The sequence below is a fragment of the Poecilia formosa genome, unplaced genomic scaffold (genome assembly GCF_000485575.1).
Source record: "Poecilia formosa unplaced genomic scaffold, Poecilia_formosa-5.1.2 Scaffold201, whole genome shotgun sequence".
In the NCBI taxonomy this organism is placed as follows: Eukaryota; Metazoa; Chordata; class Actinopteri; order Cyprinodontiformes; family Poeciliidae; genus Poecilia; species Poecilia formosa.
Genome location: NW_006800140.1, coordinates 852,617 through 866,040, shown reverse-complemented (window position 1 = coordinate 866,040; position 13,424 = coordinate 852,617). Strand labels below are relative to the sequence as shown.

The 13,424-nt window shown below is 37.5% G+C and overlaps 1 protein-coding gene and 1 long non-coding RNA gene across 2 annotated transcripts in view; one reads left to right on the top strand and one right to left on the bottom strand.

The window, feature by feature from the left end:
* The window catches only part of cdc42ep3 (CDC42 effector protein (Rho GTPase binding) 3), a 28,419-nt gene extending 23,726 nt beyond the window's left edge, over positions 1 to 4,693 (bottom strand). Inside the window, exon 1 of the mRNA XM_016679086.1 lies at positions 4,490 to 4,693. The gene's annotated coding sequence lies outside the window, so the exon portion shown is untranslated. The remainder of the gene's footprint in view (positions 1 to 4,489) is intronic.
* LOC107838021 (uncharacterized) overlaps positions 1 to 13,424 on the top strand; it is an 82,158-nt gene that overhangs the window by 66,750 nt on the left and 1,984 nt on the right. The gene's annotated exons all lie outside the window — the stretch shown is intronic.

The window sequence follows — 13,424 nt, the reverse complement described above, 5'->3', positions numbered from 1 at the left end:
TTGATGCAAGGTGGCAACAGTAATGGAAGCTTAGAAGCAAAAATAACAATAATTTTAATTAAGTTAAAGTAAATGTGCTTTTCGACTCTTGCTTTGTGGTCTTTAGGTATTTGGAGAAACTCATTTTACTTGGCAGCCTACCCAGAATCAGAATGTTTTGCAACTTGCAACGTTTCACAACTTGTTCTTCAACAGATTCCTCCAGAGAGTCCAGGATTGAGCAGCAAAATGGGAACTACATTTCTCTTTTATGCTCATCAGAACAGCCTTTAGTTTTCCTTCAAACTCACCATTATCAGTTATACTATGGTTCCTCTGTATTAGTAAGTTGGGAGGTTGAATATTTGGTTTACAGCATTCAGGTTCAATCAGAAGTTTACATATACTGATAATGAATATTAATTTTTTGGCCTTGAATGATTTATTCTAATTCTTTTTTCAAGTTGGGAATACTGTACATCGGTGGTGTCAAACTAATCTCCATTTTGGACCATAACAAGATAACAAATGCTAAAATATGAATAAATAGCTTTTCCTGCATTTGATGGCTACTTCTTAAAGCTAAATAAAATTAAAGATCATTTCACTTGGATGTTGTGCACCATTAATATGATGTCCAAATGTCGTACACTTCAAAAACACAAAATCATGCCAAGTATTTCTGTCTAGTTTCTAGTCCAAATATCTTATCACACTGAGGCAAAACTAACTCACAAGTAACTTTTCAGCAAGAAACAGGAGCTCATTTTAAGTCAATAATTCCTTAACATTGATAAAATAAAGTACTATTTCCAATGGTAGATTATTTCACCTGTAACATGGGAAAAATGTTCTGTTATAAGTGAAATAACCAGCCAGTGGAAATAGAACTGGGTTGCTAGGTGACGGGCTGGGCTTGGCTGGCGTTGCTAGGTAACAGTGTTGGGCCACTGGAACTTTTTATCAATATAAAGGAATTATTGACTTAAAACAAACAAATATATCTTATTGAAAAGTTTCTTGTAAGTTATTCCAAATATTCTGAAATATTTGCACTATAAACTGACAGAAATATTTGGTATGATGTGTTTTTTTTCAGTGTAATTTCTTTTTGCTTAAATTGTAAATAAATACTAAAAGTTATATTTCCCTATTCTGGATTATAACTCCAGAATTTGTTGTGCAATTCTGTTTTTTACTGTAAGCAGTGGAAGAAGTTTATCATTTTTTAAAGTTAATTCCAATATTCTTCAAATAAAAGCTCTCTATCCGGTTTTAACCTCAGTTTTCTCTTTGAGGTCCAAACTGTTCCACTGATGTCACCGTTCCCAAATGGAGACGCTGTGAACTGGATGTCTGTCAGGTAAACAAGCCTCTCCTTGTCCGGTGAAGTGAACACATGGAACAGAGACCAGCCTTCAAAAACAAGGCACTTCTTGTCATTTTCTCCACTTTTACTCGTGTTTTTACTCACAAGGTTCATGGTGACTTGCTCATAACTCACAGGTTTAGCTCCAGTTTGTGCAATGTTGACACAGTGCTTTGCCCGCGTTCACACCCATTCTTGAGTAAGCTGCATCATTATCACTCTGCGACTGTGAGAGCCGGGGAAACGAGGAGAGGAACATGGTTGAAAACAAAAAAATACCAAACAGAAAAACTGAAAGCTGTCTATTCAAAACGTATCATGGACTGCAGATCTTTTATCAGGTTTTTTGTTTTAAAACAATCAGTAGAGCTTCTTTCTCACTGTCTGACGTTAATTCAGACTAAACATTTCCCACTTTAGGATTTCCAACATTATTTTTATTTGGGAAAAATTTCATGCTTTAGACAAGACTGTCTTAAGTCTTCTGCAGTTATCATGCCACGCCACTGGAGGGCGCTGTGATTTTGACATATAGTCATAATGCGCATGTTCTTTTGGCATCACTACCCTCCTTTTCGTAAACAACCCTGCAGCCATGCGGTTTGTGTTGTCTCTGCTTTCACACCTATGTAACTTCAAACTTCCTGAAAAGTTTTAACTGGATTCACAAAGCGTCGGCATGAGGGGACATTTACACGAGACCGCTGACTGGAAACTGCCAGTATTTTCAGAAGTTGATTCGGGAAAAGTTTCACACTTTGTCAAGACTGTAGTTGTCATGCTAGGCCACTAGAAGGTGCTGTGATTTTTGCGTGTTGTTGAAACACACAGGTGCTTTTGACCCTTCGCTTCCACCTGATCTAACAGTCACTAGCTGCGTTTCCATTGACCATACAGTTGCACAATTTGACTTGGTGATTTTGGCTCATGTGACAAAGACATTCAGTTGTTTTAATAGTCATTTGCTAGCATTTCTAAATCCTTAAAAAAATGGTGTCATCAGCTAGACATTGAATGTTCAGCATAGCTTGATCAGTTCTCAGAAAAGTTTTCCTTTCTGAGCTGCCTCTTACCTTTTCCCTCTCCGGCTCCTTAAACTCATTTATTTTCATTTTGACAGGAAAGGTTTCACAGCGCTCGCAGTCCGGGGGCACAGGCCGACCGTCTGCCTGCGGGGGGAAGAGTTGGATGGGATTGTGGGTAGTCTAAACAGCGTCTTGCTCTGCGGCTGTATCTCAGAATGCTTTTCTGTGTGAGCGTGGGCGACGGGCCGTCCTGAATTACTGCAGACCACACGCACCATGAGGTAGCGCCTTGGCTTCTGTGCCTTATTTAGCAAGTGAACAAAGTTTGGTCAAGGTGAAGGCTGGAATTTGGGAGGATGGGATGGCGAGAGGCCAAGAGTCAAGATGTTGCCTCCATTGTGCTCCTCTGGCTTTTTACTTCTTATTAACAGAGTTGGGTAGTAACGAGTTACAAAAAAATTACTTTTAGGAGTATTTTTACTGCTCTGTACTTTTTACTTTCACTTGAGTTATGAAGTATCTCTGCTCTTACTTGAGTAAAAATTCTGGATTTTCCACCCACTGAAAGAAAAACAAACATGTTTTAACCAAAAATTCACCAGAAACAGACACTGCAGTATTTGTTAAAGTTTCATCAGTTTTTTATTGAAAGAAACTGATTTAGAATAATTTTTTGCCTGATTATTTAAATATGAATTGTCATTTTTAAAAATACCAAAATTTCCACTTAACGTTATATTTTGGTCCATCTGATTATACAATTTTTAAATATTAAAGGATAGATAATTTGATCAGTTATCAGAACATGAGTAGACTTTTTCCAAACACAGTTTTACTCTGAGTAATTTCTTGGATGGCTACTTTATACTTGAGTAAAGATATGTTGAAGTAGTTTGACTTTAACTTGAGCACAATTTCTGGGTACTCTGTCCACCTCTGATTATAGCCATTGTTTTCTATTGTAAGAATATTTTAGTTGTTTGTGATCATTTTTAAATACCTGTACTGGGGGTCCAGATTTATATCCTTCTTGAACTGAAGTCAGGGGCCACACACAATCAGTCCAGAGGCCACGAACGGCCCCCGAGGCCACATTTTGGACACCCCTGTCCTAATGCATACCCATGATTTGCACCAGAACAAGAATTTGGTATCACAGGAGTGTAATTTTAGCGGTTCACTGCAAAAACATAAAATCTTACTAAGTAATTTTGGTTTAGTTTCTAGTGCAAGTATCTTGAAATAATACATCACGCATAATCACAAATAATACACTTGAAATAAGAAAAAACGAATTTACAAGTAACTTTTAAGAAAGATAGAGAGCTGTTTTAAGTAAATAATTCCTTAATATTGATGAAAAAGTTCTAGTTCCACTTATTTCACAATCAACGGGCATTATGTCGTTACCTAGCAACCCCAGCCAGCCCAGCCCTGTTACCTAGCAACCCACTTCTAGTTCCACTGGCAGATTGTTTCATTTATAGCAATACATTTTTCCCATGTTATCAGTTACTTTATCTGCCATGGGAACTAGTTCTGTTCAGCAACATTAAAGATTTATTTACTCTAAAAAACCTCTACATGTGGCTGAAAAGTTACCTTTAGGTTGGTTTGTCTTATTTCAAGTGTGCTAAGTTATTTGGACTGGAAACCAGACCAAAATTACTTGGTAAGATTTTGTGTTTTTGTAGTGTATCATCTAAAGTCATGATCACGTCACTGAATGAAAGCAGAGTATTATCTGTCATGCCGGAGCAGATCTTCAGATCATTTGAGATGTCCTGTTTGCTGTTTTGATTTATCTTCTGCCCTCTGGCAGAGTCTGTACTTTGTTACAAAGGGGCTTCAAACTCTGGAAACTTGTTCCAGCATGCTGGAATTCAGAGCATGCACACAGCGAGCGGCCGTTACGTAATTCTCTCTGTAAGGTTTAATGTGAATAAAATGATGTTTGGATGGTGTTATTGAGCAACAGCTGAATCTTTACCAGTCACAAGGGAAATGAAGACATTATTCCGCATTTCTGAGATATAAAGTAAACAGCTGCCCTCTTCGTGTTACATCAGCATTGCATGACAAGTCTGCGAGGAGAGTGACCGTAACTTGTTCTTACTTCCAATCTGGTCAAATGATTGCTTCCTGTTCTCCTCGCCATCCACTGGGAACCAAAGTGTCGCTCCTGTTTGGTTTACAAGAGTCTTCGTATCTGCTTGCTCAGGAAATAACATTCCAGAAAGTCTTTATTTTCGCTGACGCACCGATGTTGTAAATGTTTTCAGGAGAAAAAGTGTGACGTCAGCATGAGGTTATGCTTCTGCTTTCATTTGCTGTTGCTAATTCTGGCAGTAATAATAATCAGTTGTGATCCCTGAGTGGTTTTAGGAGTGTGTATGTTTGTCACTATCAGAACTAGATAAAAAGGCAAGGAAAAAGTTTTAATTAAGTAAAACTTCTTCCTAGCGAGGGAGAGGGAAGTAGGTCAGTTAGTCTTAGACTTTAACAACCTTTTTGTAATTTTGTGACAAAATAAATATAAAAAAGGTGACCTAAACACCAACTCTAACAGACCATCAGTAGAGCAGATATTTAAATGAGCTAATCAGCCACTGCTGTTATCTTAGCTAATAGCAGCTAAAAGCACAAAATAAGCATCAAGCCTAAAAACACAGAGCTGTAGCTGGCTGAATGTTCTCTTCTTTGTGTGGGAAATGTTTCGGTGTCTTTCAGTGTTGGATCCTGATACAGTTTGTGGCGTTGTGATCAGTTGCTATGGCAACGCGTCTGCGTGTAGCGTAGCCGACACATAGAGAGCGAGGGGGAAAAGTGGCTTTGACTTATATTTTAACGGTTATTCTGCGTTATTTTTCCGTTTGCTGCGGCTCATAGCACTAAATTAATAATACCGCCATCTCCATGTTTAATTTTTTACGGGATTGTTTTAGCACGGCTGCGGACGGCATGTAAAGAAATCGTCTTTCTGCCCTCCAGCATTGTGCGCATGCGCGAAATTTAAAACGTTATGGATGTGAACAATAACATGCAAGTAGTTTCCGAAAAGTTTTACTGGCTTCAAAAAGTACCTCCAGTCACTGAAGTCATGTAAACAGACGGCTCAAACTAATAAAAAAAATTCTCTCATTGTTCTGGCATTTATAAAATAGAAATATTCTTATAGTCACTTCGTTACATCACTAAAACTATTTTTAGACATTAATTTAAACCAAAATAACATGGCAGACTACATGTAATTTTTGGTTAAACACTTAATTAACTCTTGTATAATACATTAGTTCACAACCAGGAGCTTACATTGTTTACAGTTTACTACAATATTGTTTTGTCTGTCCTTTAAATTTTTTACTATCATTAAATATAACATCAGTTGGCATTACATTCCAGATTTGAGCAGCACTTTTCTTTTCTGGATGTTACTTCTAACTTTACTGATTTATTGATGTGTGTATTTATTTCCAGAAACCGAGTCGTGCTTCATCATATGTTAAAAGCTTGGTTCGCTGAATGACTCAAAGGTTTCCAGCTGCTGGTTTAGCAGGATTTAATGAAGCTTCTCAGTTGTTTGGAGTTGGAGTTAGTTTAATTGTGGTGTTTGGAATTTGAAACACATTCTTACTGATTTCTCATTTAGCAGCAGATTCCTACATGACACGGATCGCTCATTAAGGCGTGTGATTAGTTTTATAACAAGGCAGCAAATTAAAAATCCACCATCTCCATCTGCTGCCCTTATTATCTAAATAGATTTAATCTGATGATTTCATCATTTATTCTGTTAATTTAACTTGGCGTACACTTCATAACTTCACCAAATGACCTCAATTAATCATTGATTGGTTTCTTCTAAAACAATAATACTGCATGAACGATGTTTCTTGCTTCTTTTGTTCACATCCTGAACAAGAATGTAAGGAAAATTAAATTGTGAAAGAAAAAACCTGAAAAGCACAGCATCATGTTGTAGACCAGGAGTTATTTAAAGCTTTTTAAAGCTCTGCCAAACTCACTGGTTCTTGTACCATACAAAAGGAGACCATAAGAAATCTTTCAAAATGTTTTCCGTCTTTCACGTGAAATAAATCCTGTACAATGCAACAAAATATACATATACATGCTAAAAATATATTTGGAAAAGGAGTGAAAACTTGGTTGCATAAGCACTGGAACCCTACATGAACTTTTTTTTTTTGCTTCTTTTTTTATTTAATTTATTTTAGCTCCTTTACTGCCATGAGGACACCAGTGTCCTTACTTTGTATATTTTCCTGGATTTATTTTTATTTTTAGGTTGTAACATTTTGCTTCTGTGGTTCACTTTCACACTCAATTGGAAAAACCTGTTCCCCTCCTCGTCTGTGGGGGCGCTGCACCCTGAAGGAAACAACACAAAAACCTGTAAAAAAGACATTGAGCACAACTTCCGTTTTCACAAACATAAACAGAAATGAACTTTTGCAGATGTGTGATATATACTAGGCTATATTAGCACATTTGTTCTGGTTGGATTTACCCAGAATGCCCTGCGATATAGTTTAGTTCCTGCTTTTGGAGCGGTCTCTGTTCACGTATGCATTCAGACCGTACCAGAGTTCACTTTAATGAACCAAACAGGGCTTGAGTGAATGCAGCCTCAGAAAAATACTAAGAGAATTACATTATTATGTTTTCATCCAGGTTGGAATACGTCACACCTGACCAAAATGTTTTTATGCCATAAAACCATTTCTACTGCGGTGTATACCTTTTTTTGATCCACTGTAAACATTTTTCTATTGTTTAGAAAAGATGCCACTGTGATTTGAAGGTGGGAAAATCTGTGAAAACTTGGATCCAGAATCCACCAGCACCGCTGGTATGTCTTCTGAAAGAAATCCAGTTACATTGAAACATTCCTCTACTCTTATTCAGTGACCATACAGGTATTTAACAATGCATGCCACACACAACACCACATTTTCTGAGCTCAAACATAGGAATTACCTCAGACAGGACAGTGCAGAGGTCTGTAATAACTGCCTGCATCTTTGGCATGTGTGGCAGGAAGATGTGCTGCGGGGATGACATAAATACCAGGGAGACCTTTCCTTTGATTGTGTCTGGAGGTTTTTAAACGCCAAGCCTGTGCGAAGAAATGGATTGATCTTATGAAAGGGAGGCTTTTGATAAGCTGGAAACAAACCGTGTGCTGTCAACATAAAGAGCATCAAAGAGGAGGCTGATAATTAACAGGGAGTTTAATCTTTCAACTCGGCTTATGATCTAGTGTCCCCCGTAAACATCCAATATTCTGCATCAAGAGTTCAGTTAATGAACATCCTAAAAATGTTCCCAGACCTCGTTGCTATAAAAATGCCTCACTCGCTTGTTTTCTGCCCTCTTCGGGGTCGGAGGGGTGATCGAGTTTACCCCAGCCAATCAGAGAGAGGCAGATGAAACCTGGACTGGTCACCAGTCCGTCGCTAGAAAATACAATAAACAGGATTTAATTATCTCACTTCTAGATGCTTTTACTGATGGAACAAAAAATGTTTTTATACATGTTTGTCTAAACTGTCTCCATGTCATGACAGTTTGGTATGACATGTCAGACAGATAGTCTGTGAAAAAATCAAGCTTCTCCCAATGCTAACTAGAAACAACTGATCACAGCCAAGAGGCGGGTCTTAGTGCTGTCAATCATGTCAATCCCCAGTTCCTCCTTGAATGCTAAAGCTAGTTAGCATGGCAGCAGATAAATGGTTTTCCTGTAACAGTAAGTTGTTTCTCCACCATTAGCACATTTAGCAGTGTGTTCATGAGTTGATTGACAGCACTAAGCCCCTCCTCCTGGCTCTGATTGGTTGTTTTTGGTGGGGAACAGTGCATTTCTTCAGACGGCAATAGTAGCTCACAGATTATCTTTGTCAGATCAAACTGTCACGATTAAACTATCATAGTTTTAACGAATAAAAAATATATTTTTAATAACATTTTTATCACGTCTTTATGACTTGCTTTTGATTTCACCATCTGATCTAAGGTCCAATACAGATTAAAACATGCCAGGGATTATCTGGATCTGTAGTTATAACTATTCTTGTTTCTGAAAGTGTTACATGTTAACTGTTTAAATATTAAATATCTATTTACAGTACACTCTGCCAACTGTACAAATGTATAGGTTCATGTTTTCATGGACTTTTAAGTCCTGTTGTAACCAGATACATTTAACCCCTTCGTTCCACCTGCTAACAAACCCTGCTAGTCAATAAGCCGTGCAGCAGAGCCACAGAAAGTCTTCCCTTCTCACAGTAGCCGGGTCACCTAGAGGTCAAGGGCCGTCGGAAACCACATCTGGAAATCCTGATTCCCACGCAGAGCAGATCAAAAGAGATCATCAAAGTGATCTACACCTCTCCCATGTGGTAAGTGTTTGACATGGTTGGGGGTGGGACATTAGCTCGGTTCTTGTCCCTGCTGTCGTCCTCCCAGACTTGTGGCTAAATCATGCAGACAGGCATATCTGACCTGCTCCATCTGGGCCTGCTTATCCCTTTACGTAGCGGACCGAGACGAGCCATCAGCCGCCGCAGACAGACGAGACTCTGGTATGACGTGGAGGATGGATGGCTGGAAGAACTTCCCGTTTTCTAGGAAATGCGTCAGGCTTGACAGAACGAACCGTTCAGGTCACGTTGAGGTCTGAAAATCGGTTATTGCTGCTGTGCGCAGCGATAAAAAGAAATAAAGTAGGGCTGGATCGATTAATCGAATTAACCGTGATTAATTGATTATTGAATTAATCGGCAACTCATTTAATAACCAATTAATCATTAACTGGTTTATACAGATTTTAAAAGGGTAACTTGGTTGGGGAAAAAAAAACATATTCAGAGCAGTAATTAAGCCAAAACTGTACATAAAATATAAACATTTTGCAGTTAAGATAAAAACACTTTTGTCTGTTTTAGCCAAAACTATTCAAGTGGCAGTTTTAGCTTCAACAAGTTAAGATGTCTCCAATAAACCTTCTAACTGAGCCTTATTTTTAGTAAGCATTGTCTAAAATGGCAAAAATAAATAAATAAAAAATGTAGTCAATAAGCATCGCCTACATTTTTAGACAATTCCCTTTTTTAATTCCTTGTTAAAAAAGGAATTATTTGTTTATCTGCATCTTGTATGTATTCCCAATGTATAAAAAAGTGTAGGGCTGAAATGACTAATTGTGATTAATTGACTGTTGAAATAATCAACTATTTTAGCAATTGATTACTCATTACATATACAGACTCAAAAAATTATATTAACGGCGTTGTGTATATAAAAAAGACTTAAGTAGTTCAATTAAATATCTGTAAAATGTGCCATTTTTATCCGATTAATCTTCAGAATAATCGATCAATCGGTTACTAAAGTTGCAGTTACTTCCGGCCTGTTAAAGTTAAAGTGTAAAATGAAAAGAGAGGATCAGAGAACGGCGACGAGCTGAGCTGCAGCAGGGCTGTGGGCCTGATACGGTTTCCAGTAGACATTCCTTTACGGTGAGAGTGTGCGTTTGTGTTTCACCAGGTGCCTGGAATGCTTCTGGACAAACACACAATAATTCACTCAAACAGCCTTTTGTGTTTCTCACCGCTGCACATTTAAGTCGGCGAGGAAGACAAACGTTGGACTCTTTGGGCAACAATGGAAATCTCTGTACGGCTGCAGAATTCCCCAACAGTCGGCCATTACATTGTTGGGGATTTATGTTCCCCAGCGGAGCAGCTCACCCGAACGTTCAGATACCAGAGTAAACAGGAATGTTCAGCATTGCGCTCCAATATTCATTAGTCACTGCGTTTGACTTAATCAGTTCAACATAATTCAATGATCAACAGCAACAATGTGCCAGGAATGTCGGCGTTACCGTTAACTGATGGCGTGACTAACGGCACCACGGGTTCTGTTTATTCTCATACCCATAAATAGTCCTCGACTTTCACCTCACTGGACGTAAAAGAAAATAACTGAAGCTACTTTCAGGAATTTTAGATAATTAAAGCTACATTTTAGGCATTTTTCTACCCTGAGATATTTCAGAGCAGTGGGGTTACGTATCAGTACACCCATAGTGTTACTTTACAGAACGAGGACTGCATGGATACAATGTTGGGTGAGAACATTTTCCACAAAGACATTCAGTTCATGATAAATTAACAAAACAGGTATCAAGAAAACAGGCAGAGGGGTTTAAAAAGGGCTTCTTCTTTTATATAACCCAGTGTTTGGTTCAGAACATCTCAATGACAGCAAACTGCTCAGAATAAACCCACATCACCACTACCCCACCACCGAACCTGACAGGAGGCTGGAGGCAATCGGGCTGATCAGGAGTTTAATCAATAAATGTATTGTCATCTGGATGGATGGATGGTTAACAGCTGGTTGGTTGGTTGGATGGACGGATGGATGGATGAATGGATGGATGGATGGATGGATGGATGGATGTTTAACATATAGATGGATATTTCAAGTTCTATATTTAATCAATCATTAAAATCAAAAATTGATTGTTGCCTAAACAGGTTCCATGTTGCTGATAAATTAAAAGCCATTCATGAAAAAAGGGATTGTGTAGACCTTTCAAAATAAAACACTTCAAAATAAAAATAAAAAATCATATTTTTTTTAAAGACAAGCTTCTTCATATTTGCTGCAATACAGACTGCTATAGCAGATCTGTCCTGCCAACAGGAACTCTGAAGAATTTGGATTAATGAGTTACAACAACATTTTATTTCCCTTTGGGATTAATAAAGTATTTTTAAATCTGAATTTGAAAACTAGCTGATTAAATGGGCTGGAGTTCCGCTGGGGTTGCTAGGTAATGGCCGAGTTCCGCTGGGGTTGCTAGGTAACGGCCGAGTTCCGCTGGGGTTGCTAGGTAACGGCCGAGTTCCGCTGGGGTTGCTAGGTAACGGCCGAGTTCCGCTGGGGTTGCTAGGTAACGGGCAGTGCCTGCTGCTGATTTGTGATCAGCAGCACAAATCAGCAGGATTTTCAGCAGCATTTTCCGTTTGAAGGTTTTTGAAACGGCTCATTTTCCAGACACCAAAAATCAATAACTTATTCCTATAAAACGGCTGGATGGTTTTTTTGTTTTTAAATTTTTAGAACCAGGTGAGACCCAAATGTAGGTACAAAAACGTGTCAGTTGTTTCTCAAGTTTATACATCTAAAACAGTCGTCAGAGCTTTATTTCTCCATTATGTTGTGAGATACTTGTCATCTCCCAAAGGCCAAACGAGAAGAAGAAGAGAAGCTAGAATTAGAGAGTGGCTACACAGAGAACGACAGAAATAACTGAGGGTGTGTAGGCCCGACTCCGACCACTGGCATGCACGAGGAAGCAGCCTCCATTCCACAGACTAGCAGATGGTTTAGAGACGCTACATCCCACATGCGAGCGCCGGCCGGCCTTCCCCACCCTCGGCTATTCTGGGCCTCTCTGCCACTAGTGGCTTTCACTCAGCAACCGCACAAATGAAGCAGGAGAAGCATGAGAAACAGGAAGGTCTGGAGATGTTTGTTCTGCACGGCTCCGTCTTTGTTGTTGTTTTTGCTTTTAATTATGACGTGTGAAAGCCGCTTCAGAGGAGTAACGCTTCGCTGCACTGCAAACACACAAAGTCTTACCAAGTTTATTTGGTCCAGTGCAAATATGCTAGTACACTTGAAATAGGAGAAAAGTAACTTTTCAGCTTGTTTTTAAAAATACTGTTTCCACTGGCAAATTATGTCTATTTATAACAAAACATTTTGCCACATTAGAAGTGAAATAATCTGCCAACAAAACCACAACGTTTAAAATCAATATTAAGGAATTAATGACTTAAAACAAGCTTATATATTTTGCTGAAGTGTAAGTTAGTTTTATCTTATTTCAAGTAAACTAAGATATTTGCTCTATAAATCCTTGGTAGGATTTTGTGTTTTTGCAGTGTGAAGCAGAAACTTAAGTTTATTTAATGGGTTTCTGTGTTTGAGGAAACTTCAGTTAAAATGTTTGCTGTTTGTGAAACTTTTCCTAAATAATTCAGTTTATTTTTTAATGAGGCCAAAAACTCGGTTAAAACAATAATCTGCCTTAATCCCAAAGATATTATTGGTGAATTAGTGAGAAAAAAGTGCTAATCTGTCCAGTATTGATGCCAAATTAAATTACTTTATTGCAAACTTTTTATTGTAACTTTATTGTTTATTTGATGGGGGCAGATAAGAGAAACACAATCTAATACCTGCATCACAGTGTTTGTAGCCTTGAAGGGCCTTTAATTAAATGAAAAGATCAACAGTTTCACAACAAAATGCTCAAAAAGAGATTTAAGAGAATTAATTTAAAGTTAGAGTTAAGACAATTAGAATATTTAAAAATTAGAAAAGTTCTGGTTCATCTTTAGATCATTTAAATGAATATTTTAATGTCAATTGAAGCATTATTTGTCTCTCACAAAGATGAGTCAGAAGTTTACATACACTAATGGTAATATGCTCAGACTATCAGCCAATCAAGCTTCTGATTAGTGGATTTTTAAATAACTGGTTCAACTGTTTAGGGCTGCAAAAGATACATGAGCAAAAACATAAAATAACCAATTATTATTATTATAAAGAAAAATATCAAAAATATTGTTTTCAAACTTTTCCTTAAAGGAGAAGTAATACATTTTATAGTGGAACCATAAATTTTTATTGAATTACTTAGAAAAAGGGAAAAAAAAAGATACATTTAGGACCTTCTAAGGCAAACATTTATTTCAATCAATTAATCAATCAAATTAATTTTTTTTAGCACATTTCAGCACTAAGGCAGTTCATGAGTAAAAAAATAAGTTAATTTATTACCATTATATTTTTTTTAAAATTGAACATTTATCATTTTAGTAAGAGTTTTGTTTAGTATAAAATGGTTTAAAATGTAAAAATAGTAGATAATTGTCAAAAAAATTATTCCTTTTTTTTCTTTAAAGATCTAAAGATCTTACAACTTTTGTGGCTCTAAACAAGTT